The sequence below is a fragment of the Pongo abelii genome, chromosome X (assembly GCF_028885655.2).
Source record: "Pongo abelii isolate AG06213 chromosome X, NHGRI_mPonAbe1-v2.0_pri, whole genome shotgun sequence".
Classification (NCBI taxonomy): Eukaryota; Metazoa; Chordata; class Mammalia; order Primates; family Hominidae; genus Pongo; species Pongo abelii.
Window position 1 is genome coordinate 149,900,318 of NC_072008.2, and position 25,505 is coordinate 149,925,822.

General features: G+C 38.3%; 1 pseudogene; it reads right to left on the minus strand.

Annotated features, from left to right (window-relative positions):
• Nucleotides 1-6,726: 6,726 nt before the first annotated feature.
• Nucleotides 6,727-8,094, minus strand: LOC100458537 (heterogeneous nuclear ribonucleoprotein H-like; annotated as a pseudogene).
• Nucleotides 8,095-25,505: the final 17,411 nt, after the last annotated feature.

The following is a 25,505-nucleotide window of genomic DNA, read 5'->3' on the forward strand; positions in this document are numbered from 1 at the left end:
CAAACTGTTTTCCAAGCTTTTACAGGATCCCAAGATGTATTATTTATGATAAATGCTTAATATTATGTTGTAGCAATTTAATTCTTGCAATTAACTGAACAAGTCTTTGGCTAAGAATTTAAATTTTTACAGTTTTTTTGGCCACAATAAATAACATGACCATGGATGACTTTTTTATTAATACAAAATATTTTGTGTATTTATGGGGTATATGTGAGCATTTGTTTTATGAATAGAATCTGAAATGATCAAGTCGGGGTATTCACAGTATCCTTCACCTTGAGTTTTTGTAAATTCTATGTGTTTGTAACATTTCTTTCTCTTTTTTTTTTTTTGAAATGGAGTCTCGCTCTGTTGCCCAGGCTGGAGCGCAGTGGCACGATCTCAGCTCACTGCAACCTCTGTCTCCTGGGTTCATGAGATTCTCCTGCCTCAGCCTCCCGAGTAGCTGGGACTACAGGCACATGCCACCGTGCCCACCTAATTTTTTGTATTTTTTAGTAGAGATGGGGTTTCACCGCATTAGCCAGGATGCTCTCGATCTCCTGACCTCGTGATCTGCCCGCCTCGGCCTCCCAAAGTGCTGGGATTACAGGCGTGAGCCACCACACCCAGCCATGTGTTTGTAACATTTCTTGTCCTCTCTTTTGTCTACTTTGAACTATGGGAGCTGGAAATTAAGACAATTGAACTCATGGAGATAGAGAATAGAATGATGTTTGCCAGAAATATATAATACATCGTTGCTAACTATAGTGGTCCTGTTTTGTTATAGAATATTGGAGTTTATTTCTTCTATCTAACTGTGTGTTTTTACCCACTAGCCAGGATCTCTTCATCCCCTACTTTCACCCTCCTACCGTTCCCACTTTCTAGTGTCTATCATTCTATTCTCTATGCCCATGAGATTAACTCTTTTTTAGCTCCCACATATGAGTGAGAACATGTGGTATTTTTCTGTGCCTGGCTTATTTCACTTAGCATAATGTCCTACAGGCTCATCTGTGTTGCCGCAAATTGCAAGGCTTCATTCTTTTTTACGGCTGAATAGTATTCCAGTGTGTATGTAGACCACATTTTCATCATCAATTTTTCTGTTGATGGACACTTACGTTGCTTCCAAATCTATGGGAATACTGCTGCAACAAACATGGGAGTGCAGGTATCCTTTTGATATACTGATTTAGTGGGATTGCTGGATAGAATGGTAGTTCTATTTTTAGTTCTTTAAGAAATCGCCATACTGTTTTCCATAGTGATTTTACTCAATTACATTCCCACCAGCAGTATATAAGTGGTCCCTTTTCTCCATATCCTCTCCAGCATCAGTCCCACAGCAGCCTCTTTCCAGAAGAGGTAAGGGTGCATGAAAATGCCCACCCTCCTCTCTCTACCATCCTTGGCCTGGTGGTGGCAGCGGCAGCATCAGCCCCAGGGCAGGATGCAGTCCTTTGGGGGTTTGGCTCTGAGACTGGTGCCCGCTTTGGGCCTGCTACTGAGGAAGAGGATGGGGTCACTCTCAGTGGGTGCAGTGCTGTGGGGGGCACAGTTTACTTGCGTCTGAGACCCACAGCAACCTACAGTGGTGGTGGTGGAATTTGTTCTTGGGATATGTGAATGTGCCTGGTCTCCTGCCTTTTTTTTTTTTTTTTTTAACCCAGCAGTGGCAGGAGCAATGTGGGCCCCAGAATAGGACACAGTCCTTTGGAGACCGAGATCTTCCAATGATACCATGCTGTAGCTGCTCAGGGCTCAGAAGCCTGTGGGGCTCAGCATGAGTACCCTCTCTGGAACAATGCCTGCACAATCTCTAGACAGCTTCTTGTGTTCATCTCCAGGCCCATGACAGTGGAAGGGCTCTCCCCATAGCTAGGATTGTAAGAGGCCATGATTGAAATGTGCAGCCTTGGTGGGCTCTCACTTACCCTTTCTCCAAACAGGACCTTGTCCCAGCTCCCAGCGCATCTCTGCCAAGCAGGCTGCCATGCTTCTTTTTCCTTCTTTGCTTTCAGTGCTTTCCCACCACTGCTCTGTTGCATTCCAGTGTTCTCTCTTTCACAATCTATTTTAAGTGTCAATCGACATGCTATTTTGGTTCCATTCTGTGGAAGAGAGCTGCATTGATGTCAGCCATCTTGCTCTGCCATCCACCACGGACATGTTAATAGAGCAATCTTACATAGCTTTGCTGCTTTGATTAGTCACTTAGGGTAAATTTCCATGTGGGGAATTGTTGGGCCAGAGGGTATAATTATTTTATCTACCCTGATATACATCACCAAATTATTCATTGAAAGGATTATGCTAGTCATAAATAAGCATATTTCTTTTCAGTCTTTCCAGGATTGGGACTCATTTCATTTATTTTTTTCTTCTTTTCTGTACAAAAATTTGCATCTCATGTTTGTTAAATATTGCATTTCTTTAACCCCTTAACCAAGTTGAACTTATTTGTTATGTATATTTACTATTTGTATTTCTTGTGAGAACTGACACTTCAAGTCAATTGCTAATTTATTGCCTGGGAAGTTGGTGTTATTACTTACATTTCTTCATTCATGTGGTTCTCATCTAGGCAGTTACCAGAATTACCTATCATATTTTGCATTCATAGACACAGTTTTAATGAATAACTCTTGTCCACTGGCTATTTTACGCATTAGTTTGTCTCTGAAATGGAAAAGTACATAGAAGGTTGAGGACAAACAGTATATAAACTAAAAAATGCTATCATTAAAGAAGCTAATAACTGATGAAGAGTAATCTGTAGTCTGTGATTCAAGAAAATATAAGAAAATTATGGCAAGTTTGATGCGCTACTTTAGAGTTGAATATTCAGATTCAGTTTCCATAAGTATTCAAATATGCAATTACCTATTTGAAGCTTAGTTAAAATGAAGATTTCTTTGGACAATTTCAAAGCATGCTGTTTTTATAAGTGGTCTTAGAGTCACCTAGGTATAGTTGAAAACTTAGCTGTTTTCTATAAATATTTCATGAACAGACTTTTCTAGGCTATTCTGGCAATTGTGGTTAAATAGGATCAACGTTTCAAACAATGTTAATATTTATGAATTTTGTAACTGATTTCAGTTTGTTTTATAAAATAAGAGTTAGGGGTTCTTTTATGTAATATTCTATATTATTACTGATTGTAACAATGTGTTGGAGGCATTGGACCATAATTGTGTTAAGTAAATTTTTTTTTTTTGAGATGGAGTCTTGCTCTGTCGCCCAGGCTGAAGTGCAGTGGCGCAATCTCGGCTCACTGCAATCTCTGCCTCCCAGGTTCAAGCGATTCTCCTGCCTCAGCCTCCCGAGTAGCTGGAACTACAGGTGTGCACCACCATGCCAGACTAATTTTTGTATTTTTAGTAGAGACGAGGTTTCACTATGTTGGCCAGGCTGGTGTTGAACTCCTGACCTCGTGATCCGCCTGCCTCGACCTCCCAAATATGTTAAGTAAAATTTTTAATTACATAAGGAATGTTTGTTATTATGATATAATGATAACAAAACAAGTTAAGGCACTAAAAGATAATATTCAGTATGAGGAGTACTATTTAACATTTGTTGAGCATGTACTCTCTAAAAATCTCCTTTAGGAGGGGAAGAGCAGACACTGGGGTCTATTTGGGGATGGAGGGTAGGAGAAGGGAGAGTATCAGAAAAAATAACTATTGGGTACTAGGCTTAGTATCTGGATGATAAAATAATCTGTACAACAAACCCCCATGACCCGAATTTCCCTATATAACAAACATGCACATGTACCCCTGAACCTAAAATACAAGTTTTTTAAATAAAGAAAAAATATCTTTTAGGCATTATGCATGTATTAATTATTCTAAGACTCATTACAACACTTTAAGGAAGGTATTGTTGTTTATAGATTTATAAATGAATTTACAGATGAAAAACCTGAGGCACATAAAGCTTAAACTTTAGAAAAATATTACAACAGATATATTTAAATGGTGAGTATATACACAATCTATTCCCCTACTTTCCATTTTTCTATCATCTTCAAATTTTCTAGAATGAATATGCATTCCTTTTATACTGGTAAAAATAGAGTATATTTTTAAAAGCATTTGCATCTTTCATGCTTACAAGGGCACATTTAGCTTCACACATGTTCAAATAGAAGACAGGTGTCAGTTTCAGCCATCCAGATAGGCTTTTGAGTAGTCACTACCTGTGTATTTAGTTTTACCCACAGGGCACAGAGACGGAATAGTCAACATAAGAAAAAGCTGTCCTTTAGCTTTATGAAACAATAAAGAAAGAAAAATTTAAGACCTGATCGATCTCATAAGAGGAGTGTGCAAACAGTCTCCTGGTGAAACCAACAAGAAAATTGTTGTTAGGCAGAGTTTTTCTTGGAGAAAAGGAAAACAATAGTTTGCTGCAAATGCCAGCTGAAAAAGATTTTTGTCACAAAGATTTTTTTAGACCTTATGTTGATGTCAACTGCAGTGAATATACGCCCCCTTTCATTCTCAAAAGTGAAGCCTTTGAATTCAGAGTCTTTTCTACAACACAGTTAACTCTAGCAAAAAGACAAGTGACCATCTAAAAAGGCACACACATAATGTGATAAAAACAGTTTATTTCCATTCATCTGACAAGCAATTATTGAGTGTATAACATGCACAAGGCACAGGGAGTGCTAGGAACTAAGAATATAAAGATAAATAAAACATACTCCTTGGCTTATCAGAGATTTTTACCTAGTGGGGATACGGATATGCAAGTAGTTCATTTTAGAATGATGGTGTAAGTGTAAGAGAAGCTTTCAAACAGCTGCTCTTTTTGTGACATGCAAGAGAAATGGGATAAACATATACCCTCAAGGGATTACAGTTGCTACTAGATACGAAGACCTCCTTTATGGACTAGCTGTGTGCCTGCTCTGTAAACTCTGTGAAGGCAAGGACCGTGCCTATTTTGCTCTTTATTATATCTGACCTTAAATACTAGGAATAACAACTTTGCTGCTTCCCTCTCTCATCCTCAGATGTTTCTACTAGAACAAGTGTTGGCAAATTATTGGTCAAATCTGGCCCTGTTTTCACATGGCTTACAAGCTAAGAATCGTTTTTACATTTTAAATGGTTATATAAGTACCTATGTAATGCCCTAGACTTTTATCCCACAAAGCCTAAAATATTTACTATCTGGCCCTTTTACACTAAAAGTTTGCCAACCTCCATGTTTGAAATCAGAAAGCAGAGATGGTGAACGGGTGGTGAACAGCTCCACTCCACACTGCCAGTTCTTGCTACATAAAAGGAGTTGAATCTGTAATATATTTAAGGGAGAGAAATAAATAGAACAATACTGTCCCAGACAGCCAGTGAGTCTCTCAGAAGTCATTGACTCTCCGTAAAGGCCTTGGTTATACTGAGCTTTTGAAGTACAAGAAAAGGCGTGAGTTATTTCTTTTCTGTATCTTTCACACCCAGCATATAGGGTCTGGAAAATTTTAGGCACTCAGCAAATCTTTGGCGGATGAATGAATAAATGAATTTATGAATCAGAGAGGAGAAAATTACTTTACATTTTAATTTAGCCTGCACTGAAATTTACTATTCAGCTTTATTGATCTTCAAGGCTTACAAAATGTGATAGCCCTGACGATCTATTCTAACCTGATATCACTAGTTGTGCCAAGTCTTAATACCCCCCTCCTTTCCCTCCTCCTTCTTGTTGTTGTTGTTGTTGTTCTTCTTCTTCTTCCTCTTTCTTCTTTCGGTTTTTAAAAGGAAGATTGGCTGGGTGCAGTGGCTCACGCCTGTAATCCCAGCACTTTTGGAGGCTGAGGCAGGCAGATCACCTGAGGTCAGGAGTTCGTGATCAGACTGGCCAACATGGGGAAACCCCATCACTACTAAAAATACAAAAATTAGCCGGGCGTGGTGGCATGCTCCCATAATCCCAGCTACTCAGGAGGCTGAGGCAGGAGAATCACTGGAACCAAGTGGGCAGAGGCTGCCTTGAGCTGAGATTGTGCCACTGCACTTCAGGCTGGGCGACAGAGCAAGACTCCATCTCAAAAAAAAAAAAAATTAAAAAACGAAAGATTTATTTGACGAGTTTCATATGGTATAATATACCTAGAAGAAAATCACAATACAATGAAAGATTAAAATCAAGGCCTAAGAATTTCATATAAACACTAAGACCAAAATCCTAAAGTATTGGTATTGAATCTCTAATTTTTTCCCATTAACTTAAATAAAGCTTAAACATACATGCCCTACAGGTTACTAAATGAAACTAGAATTTTAAAAAGTGCCAAAAATTTTTACTTTAATTCCAGACACAGCTCTTATATTGAGTTTTACGAAAAAAAAAAAAAAGCATGTATTTCAACATGCATCCAAACTGTGTTCAATGTAACGTGGTATAAGGGCAACAACTAATTTAATTCAACTGCTTTAACCTAAATACATTTACTGCTTCAGTACATTGTACAATATAACTAACTTGAGAAAAACGAAAACTTCTTTAACAGTTATAGTTTACTCAACTTCACTGTTACATCCTAGAGGAGTACTGTGTTCAAAAACACTGGGCCTTAATTAAGTCTGCAGAACAATCCTGATTTCCACTTAGAGAGTAAGCATAAACCACAAGCTTGTACTTCAAAAACTGTTAAACTGAAGTTTTTTTCTTGAAAAAAGTTGGCCAAGAGTCCGTGATGAGGATCAATTACATTCTTCATCCACCACTCATATCAGACATGCTAGACATCCCTCCCGTGCTGTTCACGCCCATAGATGCATGGCTTCCTCTACTGTAGTAGCTGCTGTTTATTGCTCCTTGGCTACTTATGTAATGTTTGATTGAAAATTACTGGAGTTTTCCTGCAAAACTTGATCGTATCCACTCATGCTGCTCTAGCCACCATAGCTGCTTGCATAATCATCACTCAACTTTTGGCTGGCTGGGCCACTGTAACTGAACTGGTTTGACAAGCCCATAACTCCCATCATTTGGCTACCATAACCACCACCACTTGGTGCTATTGTAGAATCCAAGAAGAGTTCTACATATCTGTGATGCGTATTTGCTTTGTCTTTTGACATAGCTGCCACAGCATCTTCTGAGTTACAAACTCGACATTTGCTTCACCAGTTACTCTGCCATCAGGACCAATTACAATGTGTACTCTCCATGACTGAGCAGTGAAAAAAATTATAAATATCATTCTCAGTAGCTCTGTAAGGTAATCCACACATGTGTACACAGTGTCCCATTGTGCTCTGGAAGGTAGAGCCACCATCCTCATATCTATGATCAGACATTCCTAAAAAACTATAATTGAAGTTTCTTCCAAATCTATCTGACCCACATTCATAGCCATCATTATAACCATTTTAATCATTATAGTCTCCATAGCTTCCACCATAAGCACCACACCGCATCCTCTCAAAGCCATCTCCTCTGCTAATGCTGTTATGCCCGTTGCCAGCCCCAGGTCTGTCATAGGGACCTGGCTGCTGCATGGCCATAAGCTTTTTGAGTTCTAACTTCAGCTCTACTGCTCTTAAATATTTTGATATACATGTGCCTTATTCTTTCCTTGTGTTTCTCTAGAACATTTTCAGCTATTTCCTGTGAAGCATACCGCACAAAGGCCTCCCCTGTACTCCTTCCCTGGAAATCCACCATCAGTGTTATGCCATTTGGCACGATTTCTAACCATGAGAAGAACTGAACAATTTCTTCCTTGCTACATTCAAAGGGGAGTACAAAGCCATCATTGGCCATGACAGAACTATCTGGACCACTATGCTTCAGCACCCAATCCATTTCAACATTGTTTGACTTGAATACTGAAACATATCTGTGTCCTATAGTTTCTTTGTCTTTTTTCCGGGCCAATTTGACCTCATACTCTCAAGTTCAGCAAAAGTCTCACCACTTGGTCTGCCTTCTCTGCTGTAGATGAAATGAATACGTTGAGCCTTATTTTAAATTTTGCACTCAGAAAAAAATCCACTGCACTTTATTGGCTGGGCAAGACTAGGGCTATCTCTGGACCTTCATTATGAATCCCGCTCCACCGTCAGCGCCCAACATCATCATCTCTTACAGGATCTGACATTGAAACAGACTAGACACCTGACTTTGACGTGACTGAGCAGAAAACCTTCTCCTTTATTTTTTTTCCTACATGTTCATGTCTGTTGCTTCCATGGTAACCCAACTTTCATCTACTGTTTGTTTCATTCACCTTTAATAGAAACTGCTTTAGTTCATGTGTTTCTTTAATTTTAATTTTATTTTAGATTCTGGGAGACCTGTGCAGAATGTGCAGGTTTGTTACATAGGTAAATGTGTGCCATGGTGGTTTGCTGCACAGGCTAACAGCAGACCTCTCAGCAGAAAACCTACAAGCCAGGAGAGAGTGGGTGCCAACATTCAACATTCTTAAAGAAAATAATTTTTAACCTGTGTGGTTTTAATTCTGATTTTCTCAGCTTGTCTTTGAGCTTTGGAATACCTATTTCAGCATCTGTGATTTTCTTTTATTATGTATATTTAAAACCCGAGAAAGACAATTTAAAAACTAAATGAATGAGAATATATCACCTACTCTTTTAGACCCTGTTGAAATGTTATGTCTTGTAGGATCTGGATATGATGTGAATGTACATTTTATTGGTTTTAATTTCAATTGACAAAAAATGCTCATTATTTTTAAGAAGTCAAACAATTCGCAAGTAAAGGTAACAGTTAAAGTACCCTTTGACTCTCTTGGATTATCAGCCCCAAACTCTCCTCCCTTATTTACGAAGGAAACATTTTTGCTAATCAGGCATACCTTGTAAATTTTTGTAGACATTTACACACACACATATACACATAAAGGGTGTTTTATCTTTTATTTCGAATAAGTGACATAAAAAGTCATAGTATATATATTTTTTCAACCTACTTCTTTTCCATGAACCTTTTTCCATATTAATACTTCATCTTGGCCGGGCACAGTGGCTCATGCCTGTCATCCCAGCACTTTGGGTGGTCAAGGCGGGTGGATCACCTGAGGTCAGGAGATAAGAGACCAGCCTGGCCAACATGGTGAAACTCCGACTTACTAAAAATACAAAAATTAGCTGGGCGTGGTGGCACTTGCCTGTAATCCCAGCTACTCAGGAGGCTGAGGCAGGAGAATCGCTTAAACCCGGGAGGCGGATGTTGCAGTGAACCGAGATCCTGCCACTGCACTCCAGCCTGGGCAACAAGAGCTAGACTCCATCTCAAAAAAACCAAAAAACCAAAACCAAAACAAAACAAAAAAAAAAACAAAAAAAAAACAAACCAAACAAAACAAAACTTCATCTTATTGACCATTTTCATACAATTAAATAGCATATGTATAGTATAACTAATTTTATTTTTGAGTTCATCTTTATAAATGAATGATCATGTTATTTAGAGCCCGGTAGACATTCATGTGGATTTCTTCATATTCCCTTAGTATCTAGCCATTTATTTCATCTTTTCTCATTTTTCCTTTTATCCCTTTAATCACGTCAGTACTGCAGGTAGGAGACTTCCTAGCATAGCATCAATTTTCTTGGAATGGAGTGCCTCACATATCTATAAAATGAAAACTTATTCTTTCCCAAGAATATCTTTAAGATGTCTTCACTTTGCAGGTAAGGGTTTGATTCTTTCTCAAACCATTTTCTAGGCCTGCACTATATTCTTTTCAACTGTCTGACAATTCATCTAATTTGGGACTGTTGGTCTATCTTTTTTGTTTTCCCAAATTAAGTAAACAGTAAATAGAAGCAGAAGTAAATTCAAACCTAGGACTGCTTTTAGGCTGTCCGCAGGATATAAACAGCTAGATGGAAATGATAAACCTTTCAGTCCCCAACTGAGAGTGCTGGCTCAGCGAGTAATATATTAAGTGGACTAAGAGAAGGCATAACTAAATGCTGTGGATGTGCAGAGGCGATCTTAATTCAGCTTGGGGCACTCAGAGAATGCTTTAGAGAAGTGGCAGTTTAGCTAAGCCTTTAAGGAAGAGTTTTCCAAGAGGGCCAGAGGAAAAGTGGATTCCAGGGAGAGGAGAGAATGTTAAAACAGGGCACAGTGGAATGAAAGTTTATGTTATGTTCACAAAAGAGCAAGTAATTCAGGCTCTGTGAATAGGGAGTGGATGTTGGGGCCAAGTTGACAGGGACTAAGTGATAGGGTCAGATGATCGAGCCTAGACTATGTTGAGGAATGTAGAGCTTATCCTGAGAGTGATGGAAAGCCGTGGGAGCATTTTATGCAAGGGCTTGAAAAGACAAAGTTTGTGGTTTAGAACAGGGGTCAGGAAACATTTTTTTCTGTGATGAGCCAGATAGTAAACATTTTAGGATTTGGTAGGCCACATATGGTCTTCACTGCGTATGCCTCATTTTCTTCTTTGCTTCACCTCCTCCTCCACCTTTGCCTTCTCTTCTTCCTCCTTTCTGTCCTCCTCCTCCTTCTGCCTTTATAACCCTTTAAATAGGGAAAAACTAATCTTATCTCAAAGGCCATATGAAAACAGGAAAAGGGCTGGATTTTGACATTGGGCTGTAGTTTGAGGGCCTCCACTTTAGAAGATAGTGGTTCAAAAGTTTGAAGTAATGGTAGACATTGTTCGATTTCTGTCTCCTTGGACCTTTAGGGCTTGGGGTGGGGACTAGCGTGATTCTAGATCTGCCTGGCAGTGCTTTCCCTGCATAAGCCTGGACAGAGTGTAGGTTAGGGCACTGCATCCTTCTTTGTGGACACGGGTAACTGAGATAACTCTCACAGCAAAGGCAGCGTCCTTAAGGTTTGCAGCCAACTCCAGAGTCAATACAAAGGTAGGCTAAGACTACATGAAATGGTTTAAAGACTGCAGAAGGAAAGAAAAAATGAGGCTCCGGGCTTGGGCTTACGGGAACTCCATGAGTTATGAAGCTTTTTATATGAAACCCATGGCCTAGGTGTGGGTGAGCTGGAAGCAGTTAACAGGATAGATGCAAAACAAACAGTTACAGACTGTTCAATGTCCAGTTGCCTAGAATCACATATAAAACTATGTTTAAGAAAAGTTTATTTTATTTTATTTTATTTTTTTATTTTTTTATTTTTATTTTTTTTGAGGCGGAGTCTTGCTCTGTCTCCCAGGCTGGAGTGCGGTGGCGCGATCTCGGCTCACTGCAAGCTCCGCCTCCCGAGTTCACGCCATTGTCCCACCTCAGCCTCCTGAGTAGCTGGGACTACAGGCGCCCGCCACCACGCCCGACTAATTTTGTTTTTGTATTTTTAGTAGAGATGGAGTTTCACCGTGTTAGCCAGGATGGTCTTGATCTCCTGACCTCGTGATCCACCCACCTTGGCCTCCCAAAGTGCTGGGATTACAGGCGTGAGCCACAAGAAAAGTATTTTAAAACTCTTTCTTGTTTTTTTTTTTAATTTTAATTTTAGGTTTGTGGGTAAATGTGAAGGTTTGTTACACAGATAAACACATCACAGGGGTTTGTTGTACATATTATTACATCACCCAGGTAGTAAGCTCAGTACCCAATAGTTATCTTTGCTGCTCCTTTCCTTCCTCCCATCCTCCTCCCTCAAGTAGACATCAGTGTCTGCAGTTTCCTTCTCTATATTCCTTAGTTCTTATTGTTTAGCTCCCCACTTATAATTGAGAACACACAGTGTCTGGTTTTCTGTTCCTACATTACTTCTCTTAGAATGATAGCCTCCAGCTCCATCCGTGTTCCCGCAAAAGACATGATCATGTTCATTTTTATGGCTGCATAATATTCCATGATACATATGTACCACGTTTTCTTTGTCCAGTCTGTCACTGATGATAGCCTCCAGCTCCATCCGTGTTCCCGCAAAAGACATGATCATGTTCATTTTTATGGCTGCATAATATTCCATGATACATATGTACCACGTTTTCTTTGTCCAGTCTGTCACTGATGGGCGTTTAGGTTGATCCCATGTCTTTGCTATTGTGAACAGTGCTGCAATGAACATTCACATGCATATGTCTTTACATAGAATGATTTATATTTATCTGGGTATATAACCAGTAATGGATTGCTGGGTCAAGTGGTAGTTCTGCTTTTAGCTCTTTGAGGAATCACGCTACTGAATTCCACAATGGCTGAACTAATTTACAGTCCCACCAATAGTGTATAAGTGTTCCCTTTTCTCTGAGACCTTGCCAGTGTCTGTTATTTTTTGAGTTTTAATAGTAGCCTTTCTGACTGGTGTGAGATGGTATCTCATTGTGATTTTGATTTGCATTTCTCTAACGATCAGTGATATTGAGCTTTTTTCTTAGAATTGTTGGCTGCATGTATGTCTTCTTTATAAAAGTGTCTGTTCATGTCCTTTGCCCACTTTTTAATGGGGTTGTTTGTTTTTCTCTTATAAACTTGTTTAAATTTCTTGTAGACACTGGACATTAGACCTTTGTCAGATGCATAGTTTGAAAATATTTTCTCCCATTCTGTAGATTGTCATTTTACTCTGTTTATAGTTTCTTTTGCTGTGCAGAATCTCTTAAGTCTTATTAGATTCTATTTGTCAATTTTTACTTTTGTTGTGATTGCTTTTGGTGTCTTTGTCATGAAATATTTGCCCATACCTAGGACCAAGATGGTATTGCCTAGGTTGTCTTCCAGGGTTTTTATAATTTTAGGTTTTACATTTAAGTCTTTAATCCATTTTGAGTTGATTTTTGTATATGGTGTAAGGAAAGGGTCCAGCTTCAGTCGTCTGCACATGGATAGCCAGTTATCCCAGCACCATTTATTACACAGGGAGTCTTCATCGTTGCTTGTTTTTCTCAGCTTTGTCAAAGATCAGATGACTGTAGATGTGTCACCTTATTTCTGGGCTCTCTATTCTGTTCCATTAGTCTATGTGCCTGTTTTTGTACCAGTACCATGCTGTTTTGGTCACAGTAGCCCTCATCCCTGGTAAACATATATCTTTTAAGGTTCAATTGCCAAATTAAACATTTACGATTTACCTTTCATACTTCCTCCTCTGAACTTAAATTTCTCAACTAGTCTTCCGCTATGACTTTTGAGGTTTTATATGCAATTGATTGCATTATCGCTTTCTGGGAGTTTTCGAGAACTCAGAAACCATGACAAATTCTCAGAGGGGAAAAATGCAAGTTTATAAATTCATGGTTTAAGCAATTTAGTCCCTTTTATGACAAAGAGACCTTTGGTTTTCATGCATGATGTGATAGAAAAAGATACCAGAAGAATGTCATTCAATGTTGATCTGCACATTTCATTTTTACCCTAATTGTGTGCAAATGAAAAGGGCCTCTAAACATTCCAAAGGGCTTTTCACTACTCATTAACCACATATAAATGCATGGACAGTGGTTTGCCCCAGAAAATTGCCTTGAAGGTGATTTGAATGTATAGCTTCTGATTAAAGGGCAGACCTTTTCTCCTGGCCTCATCAATTCTTTGACTCTCTGTTGTTAGAATTGCTACTAATTATGGAATTTATTACAAGCTACGATGAGGTTTAGATCACAGTCTGGGCACCAGGGTCAAAGTAAAAAGAGTACTGCCATGTGGTTCAGTGTGTGTGACCTCAAACCACATTTAAGTGCTACAGCCCTAGCCCTTCACAGATCAGATTACAGAGAGCTCCGCTTTGTCCCCACACATGTGCCCTTTTCTTCAGCTTCATCAAACTAATGGGGACCTTCAAATGTTTTAGCTTTTTATTTTTTGTTTTGCCTCTAATCATTGTGTCTTCTCTCATTCTGAAACTTTTTTTTTCTTAAAATTTATATAAACAATTTTTGGGTATTCTTATAGTTTGTAAAATCTATATTGATATTCAAAAGTAAATTACATATATGATTCATAGAAAATGTGTATCCTTTGTGTAATATGTTTAAACAACACAGAAATATACAGAGCCAAAGGTGAAATTGCCTCTTTATCAATGCTACTCTGTCTCATGCATACATTTTTTTGAGATCTTTAGTTATAGTACTATGTAGCACATTTTAAAAAATGCGTAAGTACTAAAAATAAATAGGTATCTATACTTTTTGGATTTTCTTTGCGATCTAACCTTCTAGGTTTGCACTCCTAAATATATACTTTAGTTTAAACAGATTTTGCACTTTATTTAAATAGAACAGTGTATAATGTGTCTTGCTTTATTCGCCCTCCATTTGGTTTGTGAAATGATTCATTAATGTTTATATGTGGCTATAGATTGTGTAGTATTCTACTGTGTGCATAAAGAAAATAAAAGGAAAGGAGAGTAGGAGAGGGAAAAGGAAGAAGGGCAAGGGAAGGAAAGGGTGCAATTAATATTTGAATATTGATTTTTTTCCCACAAATTTGCTACACTCTCATTAATCCTAATAATTTATCTGTAGATTTGTTAGGATTCTCTAAACACAAAAATGTTACACATTTTTTTTTTCTACACTCTTCATTCCTCATTTCCTTTTGATTGCTTTCTGAACTGGCTAGAACATCCAATATAATGTTGAGTATAGCTGATAACACCAGGCATCTTTGTCTTAATCCTGTTCTCAGAGGGGAAGCAGTTCAACCTTTCACAGATAAGTGTATATTTACTTTGGTTGTTTGCACATCCGTTTGTCAGACTATGAGGATTTTTCTTATACTCTCAATTTCTTAAAATAGTTACTGTTTTTTAAAATAACAAATTGATGTTGAATTCTACCAAATGTTAAAAGGCGATTGAAATCATGTTTTTTAAATCTGTTTATCTGTTAATATTTTGATTTACATTATTTGAGCCTCTAATGATAGAACAACTGTGCATTTATGTGATAAAGTCAATTTAGTTACAGGGTATTTTCCTTTGTATATATTGCTTAATTCACTTTGGTAATACTTTGCTTATGATTTTTATATTGTGTTGAGTGAAACTGACAATGGGTCCTCCTACCTCAGCCTCCCGATTAGCTGAGATTACAGGGGTGTGCCACAACAACTGGCCAAGTTTTAAATGTTTTGTACAGAAGTGGTTTCACTGTGTTGCCCAGGCTGGTCTCAAATTCCTGACCTCAAGTGATCTCACCTTGGCCTCCCAAAGTGCTGGGATTACAGGCATGAGGCACCATGCCCAGAGTGATCCTTAATTTAATTTTTATATTTTACTTATTTCTGCTGTTAACTTTATTATCATTATATTTTTATGTCCACATTCTTTGAGCTTATTTTGCTGTTCTTTTTCTTATACACTGTTTCCCAAAGTAGTTGTACCATTTTAAATTTCAACTAACAATGCACAGTGTTTCAATTTTCTCACATCCCCACCGATACTTAAGATCTGTATTTTTGTTATAGCCATCCTAGTGGATAGGAAGTTTGTGGTATTGATTTGCATTTCACTGATGGCAAATGATGTTAAGCATTTTTTGTGTGCTTATGGACCATTTTTATATCATTTTAGAGACATCTGTATTGAAATCATTTGCCCATTTAAAAAATGGGTTATTTGTCTTTTGATTATTGAGTTGTAAAATTTTAGAATATATTCTAGATACTAGTCTCTTATAAAGTATATGATTAGAATTATTTTTCATATCCTCTGGGTTTTCTTTTCTTTCTTGATGGTATCTTTTAATGTACAAAACCTTTTCATCTTGATGAAGTTTCACTTATGTATTTGTTCTTTGGTTGCTTGTACTTTAGTTGTCATATCTAAGAAGTCATTTTCTAATCAGCATCATGAATATTTACACTAATATTTTCTTCAAAGTGTTTTATAGTTTTGGCTATTACATATAGGTCCCTTCTATCCGTTTCAAGTTAATTTTGTTTATACTGTGAAGTAGGGGTTTAAATTTGTTCTTTTCCTTGGTCATTACAAAGGTGTTCCCAGAATTAAAAAGAGTCAACATAGCCCCCACCTCTCAAAGGCAGAGTGTGAACCTCATGTTGTAAGAGGAACGTGCAGGATGGGATCATTATTGGTGCTGTCATTTTTGTAAAATACAATCTATCCTACCTGGCGTCTTTGAATAGTCCGGGAGCTGGTCCATGAATAGCAACTGTAATCAAAATTGTATCTATGTTCATTCTTTTGAAAATAATGTGTATACTTTTAATGAGATTCATAATGGAGTCCATTGGCCAATTTTTTTAAAACTTAAAACGTCAAAGCTTTAAGATTTAAATGACTGGTAATTCTATGGCAACTCTTTGAATAGTGAGGATTGCATAATGAAAGTGATCCCAATACTGATCTGTAAGAATAAAGGCTTTCGAGTGGATTTTCAGGCCTCAGCTATTTGGGTATAGATTGCTGGTAAAACAGAGCAGGTGAGCCCCTTGCTCTCTCCCCCTCATATCAACAACAGGTAGGTTATTATTAACAACATGGTATTCACATGTCATAGCTCAGATTTTGCCTAATTCACACGGTAACACATTATACTGTTAAATCCCTAAACTGTCTATCATCCATCAAATTTTGAATGGATATAAAACATCCAGAAAATCAGTACTGTATTATATATTTTGAGTCCTTTCCTAGTGGTGCTTCCAGTCAAATATCAGCTCAACTTGAGTAGTGTTGCAATTCTTAGTGAATATCAAGTTTTATTGTACAGTTATTTGAATTTTTATATTTATTTTATACTGTCTGTATAGCTAATACCATGAGAGGAAACATGTAGCTAATAACATGAGAGGAAAACAGAAAATCATACATGCTGTTGCACAGGTCTCATAACCTTAATACAGGCATAACTTGGAGATATTGCAGGTTCAGTCCCAGACCACCACAATAAATATCAAAATAAAGTGAGTAACACAAAAATTTTGTTTTCCCGGTGCATATAAAAATTGTGTTTGCAGGGCCGGGCACGGTGGCTCACACCTGTAACCCCAGCACTTTGGGAGACCAAAGCGGGTGGATCACCTGAGGTCGGGAGTTTGAGACCAGCCTGACCAACATGGAGAAACCCCGTCCTTACTAAAAATACAAAATTAGCTGGACATGGTGGCTCATGCCTGTAATACCAGCTACTTGAGAGGCTGAGGCAGGAGAATCGCTTGAACCCAGGAGGTGGAGGTTGGGGTGAGCCAAGATCACACCACCGCACTCCAGCCTGGGCAACAAGAGTGAAACTCTGTCTCAAAAAAAAAAAAAAATTATGTTTGCATTGCACTGTGGTCTGTTAGGTGTGCAAACACATTATGTTTGTTCCATGTATAGACCACAGGCAGAATGGATTTAGCATAATTCTTAAGTGCCCTAAGATTTTTGGAATGTTAAATAAGCCTTGGCTTCAGTTTAAAGTCAGAAGCTGTATTAACTCCTATCAAGAAAGTCATCCTGTCCTTTGAAGTGGTGAAGGCAGGTATTGACTTCTCCTCTTTAACTATCAAAGTCCCAGATGACATCTTCTTCTAATAGAAGGCTGTTTTGTTTCTATTGAGAATATTTTGTTTCGTGTAGTCACCTTCATCAGTTATCTTAGCGAGATTTTTAGGATAACTTACTGCCCAACTTTTATCAGAACTTGCTGCTTTTTCGTTATGGAGACAGCTTCTTTTCTTACACCTCATGCTGGCTTCAGACTTTTCCTCTGCAGCTTTCTCACCTGTCTCAGCCTTCATAGACTTGAAGAGAGTAAGGGCTTTGCTCTGCATTAGGCTTTGGCTTAAGGGAGTCGTGTGGCTGGTTTGATTTTCTGTAGAGACCACTAAAACTTTCTCCATATCAATGAAACTGGAATAGTGCTTTTAGTGTCCTTCCAGAACTTTTCCTTTGCATTCACAACTTGGATAATCATTTGGCACAAGAGGCCTAACTTTCAGCCTGTCTAAGCTTTTGGCAAGCCTTGCCCACTAAACTAAATCATTTCTAGCTTTTGATTTAAAATGGGACTCATGTGACTCCTCTTTTTACTTGAACACTTAGAGGCCATTGTGGAGTTACTAGCTGGCCTAATTTCAATATTGTTCTGTCTCAGGGAATGGGGAGGTCAGAGGAGAGGGAAAGACATGAAGTGGAGCAGTGAGAACACTCAGAAAATGTATCTATTAAGTTTGCCATCTTATATGGCCATGGTTTGTGGTACCCTGAAACAATTACAATGGTAAAATTCAGGATCATTGATCGCATATCACCCTAACTGTTATAACGCTAATGAAAAAGTTTAAAATATTGCAAGAATTACCAAAATGTGACACAGCTACACAAAGTGAGCACATGCTGTTGGAAAAATGGTGCCGATAGACTTTCTCAATGAAGGATTGCCACAAACTTTCAATTTGTAAAATAAAAAATGCAATATCTTCAAAGCTAAATAAAAGTAAAAAGCGATAAAATCAGATTTGCCTGTATAGTTGAGGGAGAAAAAGTTAGTCTCTCAAAAGATATAAATTGTTAGCTTTATTTAGATGTTGGTCTAATAGCTTTATATTCAAATCTGAAGGAAAAGAGCTGAATTAAGGGAATTCATGAGATGATAAAGGTGCATTACAATCAGTATTTTGTGGTATCTGGACTTGTTGAGATATAAACATAAAATAATTTTTAATTTTTTCTCTAGTCATTGCCTTCAACCACACTTATTGAATCTCCATTTCTTGTCATTTAATGAAGTCCTGGACAGATTGCATAACTCTCTGGTCACTTTTTGTTATTAAAATTAAATCTATTGTATGATTTTTGTGTCTCAATTTCCTTCAGTTCAGCTCCATTTTTTTTTTTTTTTTTTTTATGTCTTTTACTAGCTGCAGTTAGGTCTTGTTGCTCTAGTTCCTCTAGTTGGGATGTTAGGTTGTTAATTTGAGATCTTCCTAACTTTTTGATGTGGGCATTTAGTGCTATAAAATTCCCTCTTAACACTGCTTTGGCTGTGTCCTAGAGATTATGATATGTTGTATATTTTTTCTCATTAATTTCAAAGAATTTATTGATTTCTGCCTTAATTTTATTATTTACCCCAAAGTCATTCAGGAGCAGGTTGTTCAATTTCCATTAAGTTGTATGCTTTTGAGCAATTTCCTTAGCATTGATTTCTATTTTTATTGCACTATGGTCCAAGAGTATGGATAGTATGATTTCTGTTTTTTGAATTTGCTGAATTCTTGTGGTTCCATAGTAATTGAAGTATTTTTGACGGTGGCAGTGGCCCATCTAGAGTGGCCATTGCCAAGATGCCACTGCAGCAGGGAGGTGCAGCCAGGGCTATACACTCCATTAAGCAGGCAGGAGCCCTGTCCCCATGGGGCTGGGGCCTCCTCCTCCACAGAGCAGGCAGGAGCTTCACTGCAGCTCTAGATTTGGGTGTCTCTGTGCTATTGGGGTCCTGGGAGGGTCTCCTACCCCTCACACTCAGAAGTGCCTTCTCCCGCCGCCTGGCTTCTCCCCGTTGCTGGCACCTGCTCCAATAACAGAGGTATGGCTGAGGATGCACACTCCACAGAGCCTGCAGGAGCTGGGTACAAGTGGGAGCCCCACCCCTTTCAAGTTGGGTTGGTGGGAGGTCTCTGGGTACAGCTGTAGCCATCCAAGTCTGGCTGCAGACACAGGATTCTCTGTACTCTTGGGGACCTGGGTAGGTCCCCGTACCCCTCCAGGCTCAGAAGTGCCTGTTCCCGTTGCTTGGCCTCTCCCCACTACCAGAGCCCACTCTGATCTTGGAACAAAGTTGGGGCTGAGCTCTGGTGCTACTGCAGCCCAGCTGGGTGAGTGCACGCTTGAGGCAGTGCTGACACTAGGCCCCTGCCTCCTTGGACCCCTCTGAATTCTGGGCACTGATGTATATAGGAGGGAAGCCGAGGCAGCTGGGGAGTGGGCAGCACAGTGTTGGCCTGCAGGTGCCAGTTGGCACAGTCTGGGCACCATGAATGGCAGTGGGAGGCAGACAGACTCTGGGCAGAAGACGGCAAGTCCCCGGTGAAGCCCCACCTTCAGGCCAGAAAGTCCTGAAGCGCTCCTCTGCCAGTACTGTAGACCAGAGAGGGAACTCGTGGTGCTTTTTCCCAGGCCCGCCCATGGTTGTCCATGAACCAGTCAGCATGCACTTTCTCCCTCTGAAGACCATAAAAACCCCAGACTTAGCCAAGGCAGAGCAGACATCAAGGTGACCAGCTGGAGAGAAGAGCTACCCTCTCCAGGGTTTTCTCTCTGCTAATTGCTGCAGATGTTGGGATGGCATGCTTGCGGAGAGGAGCCACCCTCTCCAAGGCCTCTTCTCTGCTGGGAGCAGCAGACATTGGGACAGTCAGTTGCCAAGAAGTGCTACCCTCTCCAGCGCCTCCTCTCTGCTTAGAGCTGAACACTCTTCAAGATGCCCTGCTGGCAGAGAGGATCCATTCACTTCAGGCCCCCACTCTGCTGAGAGCTGCAGAGATGACAGGATGACCTGCCTACAGAGAGGAGCTACTCACTGCAGGTCTTCTCTAAGCCGTTCTAACACAGAATAAAGCTCCTCTTCATCTTGCTCACCCTCTACTTGTGTGCATACCTCATTCTTTCTGGACACAGGATAAGAACTTGAGCATAGGCACCCCTGGCCACAGAGGATTCCAACCAGAAAAGCAATACCCAAAACATTTCATAACATTTCTTTTTCATTCATGTTACAAACAGCATTGGAATTTTGATACAGATTGCAATAAGGCTTTAGATTGCTTTGAGTAATATGGACATTTTCATAGTATTTATGAACAGAGAAAATCTTTCCATTTATTTGTGTCTTTTAAATTTCTTTTATCAGTGTTTTACAGTTTACAGTACCCAGGTATTTTACCTCTTTAGTGGAGTTTACACCTAGGTATTTAATTTTTGTTACTACCCTAAATCATATTGTTTTCATAATTTTCTTTTCAGATTATTTGTTACTAATACATAGAAATGCTACTAATTTTTAATGTTGATTTTGTACCCTGCAACTTTTCTCAATTCACTTATTAATTCTAACAGTTTTCCGGTAAAGTCTCTAGGTTTTTTTTATGTAAGATTATGTCATCAGCAAATTTGTAATTATGTAAGATTATGTCATCAGCAAATTTCACTTCCACCATGTGAGGGTAGAGCAAGAAGACCTTCATCACATCCTCATGAGCTGGTCTTTAACTTCCTAGCCTCCAGAACTGTGGGAGAAACATTTTTGTATTTATAAATTACACAGTCTTAGATATTCAGTTGTATCAGCACAAAACAGACCAAGGCAGTTCATGACAGGTATATATTGATTAATTACTGTTAATGTTATCATTATTGTGTATCTATAATGTGAAGTACTATAATAGGTGAGCATATAAAAGGAGTAAGAATCTTAGCAGATGAAAAATTTAGACAATTCATTCAACAAATTTTTTTAGTTACATGTGTCTGTACTTGATACTATCCTAGGCACTGGGGATCTGATAGATGGAAAAAAGATAAAATTCCTGCCATAAGGAAACTTCTATTTATCAGCTGTAGAACATCTGCCCTGTCTATCACTCCAATGGGGAAATCCTAAGAGCAATTGACAACTACATTATAGTGTGATGAATATAACGAGAAGCCAGAGCACACGGAGGAGAAATTTAAGGGGAAGGGGCATGTAACCTGGTTTTGTGAGAGCAAAATTATGGAAAGATTCTTGGAGGTGGTAATGTCTGTGCTAAGCCTAGAGAGACTTATTTGTTGATTTTAAAACTTTCTGCGTAATACCTGTTATGTGCCTGAAATTGTTCTAAGTGCTTTACAAATAAGTTATCATTAATTTAATTTAATTATCCTGATAACTCTATAAGGTAGGGAAAGTGAAGCATGTACAGGGCTATATTACTTGCCCCAAATCACAAACTAGACAGTGGTTCCAAAGTGCATGCCATTAACTGCAATGTACTATGCTTCTTCTCCCTCTTATAATGTTTCTGTAAGCTGTGTTGGGGTGAGCTGGAGGTCAAAGAAATGGCGCATAGGAGAAGTCAGTACTCCATGAAAGTCTTTAAAACTTTTTACTTTACGGGAGCAATGGAAAGAACCTGGTAGAAAGATCAAGAAAGAAAATGGAGGGTGATTATGAATATTCTAGAAAGCCAGGTGAGAGATTTTGGTATTTCTGGTAGTGTGTTCGCAGTTGACACTCATCCAGTGCTATATGACTACACAAAACAATGCATTATTTTTAAGGTAGAAGTATTAATATATTTTACAGACTCTAAGATACAGATCAAAGAACACGGTTATGTTTATTAAGGATATGCATTGCCTGTTTAATCCAGCAATAGCAATATTTAGGTTCCCTCTCATGTGTTTCGTAATTAATTTAGTTACAATTTTAATCATGGATATGTATGCTTAAGTTATCGCTTTTGTAAGTAGCTATACATGATGCTCTTGCTAGCAATGCATAGCATACTACAGTAAAGTGAGATTGCCAAAGGTAATCCAAATGATAAAAATAGAGCTATACATCCAGGAAAAAGATCTAATTCTAGTTATTCTATGCTTTGAGTAGTTTTATGTTTTTTCACTATATCCCAACTCACCTGAACTAGGTTCCCAGTTAAATATTTGTATTAGTGCGTTTTCACACTGCTATAAAGATACTACCCGAGCCTGGGTAATTTATAAACAAAGGAGGTTTTATTGACTTACAGTTCTGCATGGCTGGCAAGGCCTCAGAAATTTTGTAATTTTATAAAGAAGGCAGCCGACTTCTGGCTGGACATCCGGGCATTTTCATACATCCTCTAAAATCTAGGTGGAGGTTCCCAAACCTCAATTCTTGACTTTTGTTCACTGCAGGCCCAACAACATATAGAAGCCACCCTTTTAGCCACAACTGGCGCTGAAGCAGCTGGAATGCAGGGTGCCATGTCCAGAGGCTGCAGAGAGCAGCGGGGGCCCTGGGCCTAGAGAAACCATTTTTTCTCCTAGGCTTCCTGGCCTGTTATGGGAGGGACTGCAGCCAAGATCTCTGACATGCCCTGAAGACATTTTGCCCATTATCTTGGTGATTAACATTTGGCTCCTCATTACTTATGCAAATTTCTGCAGTGTGCTAAATTCCTCCCCAGAAAATGATCTTTTCTCTTTTATCACATCATTGGGCTGCTAATTTTTCAAACTTTTATGCTCTGCTTCCCTTTCAAATGTATGTTCCAGTAGCAAACCATCTCTTTGTGAATGCATATAACTGAATACTTTCAGAATAATCCAGGTTATATCTTGAGTGCTTTGCTGCTTAGAAATTTCCCCTACCAGATATCCTAAATCATATTTCTCAAGTTCAAATCATTCCATTTCTATAAGATTCTCAAAATAACAAAAGTATATAGGCTGAGAATAGTGGTCACTAGGGATTATGAACTTGAGAGGAAAGTTGGGTGTGGCTATTACAGGAAAAATGAGAGATCCTTGTGTTGATGAAACTCTTCTGTATTATTATGGTGGTTGTCCCTTAAATGTAGGCATATGATAAAACTGAATATAACTAAACACACTCACACACACACACACACACACACACGAGCACATGTAAAATTGGTGATCTGAACAGATGGACTGTACTAATGCCAGTTTTCTGGTTGCGATGTACTATACTTTTGCAAGATCTTATAATTGGAGGAAATTGAGTAAAAGATACAGTGTGGTATCTCTTCATATTATTTCTTACAATGGCATGCTAACAGATACGTTAAAAGATGTTCAACATCATTAATCAAAAGAGAAATGCCTACTAAAACGAGAATATCACTTCACACTTGTTAAGATGGCTATTATCAATTAAACAATAAATAACAAATTTTGATGAGAGTGTGAAGAAAAAACAAACCTAGTACACTCTTGGTGGAAATGTAGATTGGTATAACCATTATGTAAAACAGTATGGAGGTTTCTAAAGAAATTAAAATGTAACTACCATATGACCCAGCAATCCTTCTTCTGGGTATATACACAAAGGAGATGAAATCATAGCCTCATATAGATATATGCACTCTCACATTCATTACAGCATTATTCACAATAGCCAAGATATGGAAACAACTTAAATGCCCATCAATGGATGAATGGATTTTAAAACGTGGTGTGTGTGTGTATGTGTGTGTGTGTGTGTGTGTGTGTGTGTGTGTGTGTGTGTGTAGTTATTTATAGTTATACAGAACTAAATATTATTCAGACTTAAAGAAAAGAGATCTTGGCATTTGCCACCATATGGATGAACAAGTGTAGAGATCTAATGCACAGGGGGACTAAAGCTGATGAAATTGCGTCATCAATTTTTGTTAAATAAGTAGATTTTAGCTGCTATTGTCACACACTTAAAAACTAAGAAGAGAGGTATGCTAATCTGCTTCACCATAGTAACCATTTTACTTTATGTATCCCATAATATCATGTTGTAAACCTCAAATATACACGATAAAATTTCTTTAAAATAGAAATAAAAAATCATTACACTTCTATATACTAACATTGAACATGTAGAAATCAAAATTAAACACATGATACTATTTACAGTCACTTGAAAGAGAATGTAATACTAAGTTATAAATTAAACAAAACATGGATCAGAAGGTGGGTACAAATATTAAATATCAAAATATCTTTTTAAATTTACAAAATACAAAAATGTACCTGATATATCAATTTACAAGGGAAGAACAGATTATATATAAATAGACGCATCTTACAAACAGGCCTGAGTGAAACATTAAATATTGACAATGGCTACATAAATTGAAAACAAATGTCCACAAACAATAAAAAACATGTATTAACACTCATACAGAGAAAAGAATACACATCAAATGCATTACAATGATTGCCAATGTAGACGAGAGAAATAAAACTGGGTCATGGAAACAAAGGAGAGTGAATGAGTAAATAAATAGGAGAGGGTCTTGAGCAATCAACTCAAAGAATATAACTCAGCCTTCTTCATTGATGCCAAACCACTCTATTGTATTCCCTTCAATAAAAACAATATTTTTTTAAGGAAAGAATTCTTAATCATTGACATTCTATAGAAATGCTGGTGTATGGAAGTGGTAATAAAAATACCAACTTTTACTTGTATCACTATATTCAAATTCTCTGTAGACTATGCTTTCATTTATTGCCTGCAGTAGACAATAGCCACTAGTTTCTTAGCAAGGAAATGCCCTAGTATTGGGCCATGGCCTCCAAACACCATTATTTTGGTGTGTGTGACATGCTGTCTTACTCTATGTAGGGTGAAGTTTTTTGTCTGTTTGAGGGGCTTCAGTTGCTTACAGTATTGGTTTGAGTTGCAACCCAAATCACTACGAGGTATGTGGCCTGGAGGCGGTGATTTTGGTGTCTTCATTTTGGAAAGAGTGTCACTGTCACCTAGATACAATACAGATCTTTGTATTTTATTTTATTTATTTATTTTTGAAGACAGAATCTCGCTCTATCCCCCAGGCTGGAGTGCAGTGGCCAGATCTCAGCTCACTGCAACTTCCACCTCCTGGGTTCAAGTGATTCTCCTGCCT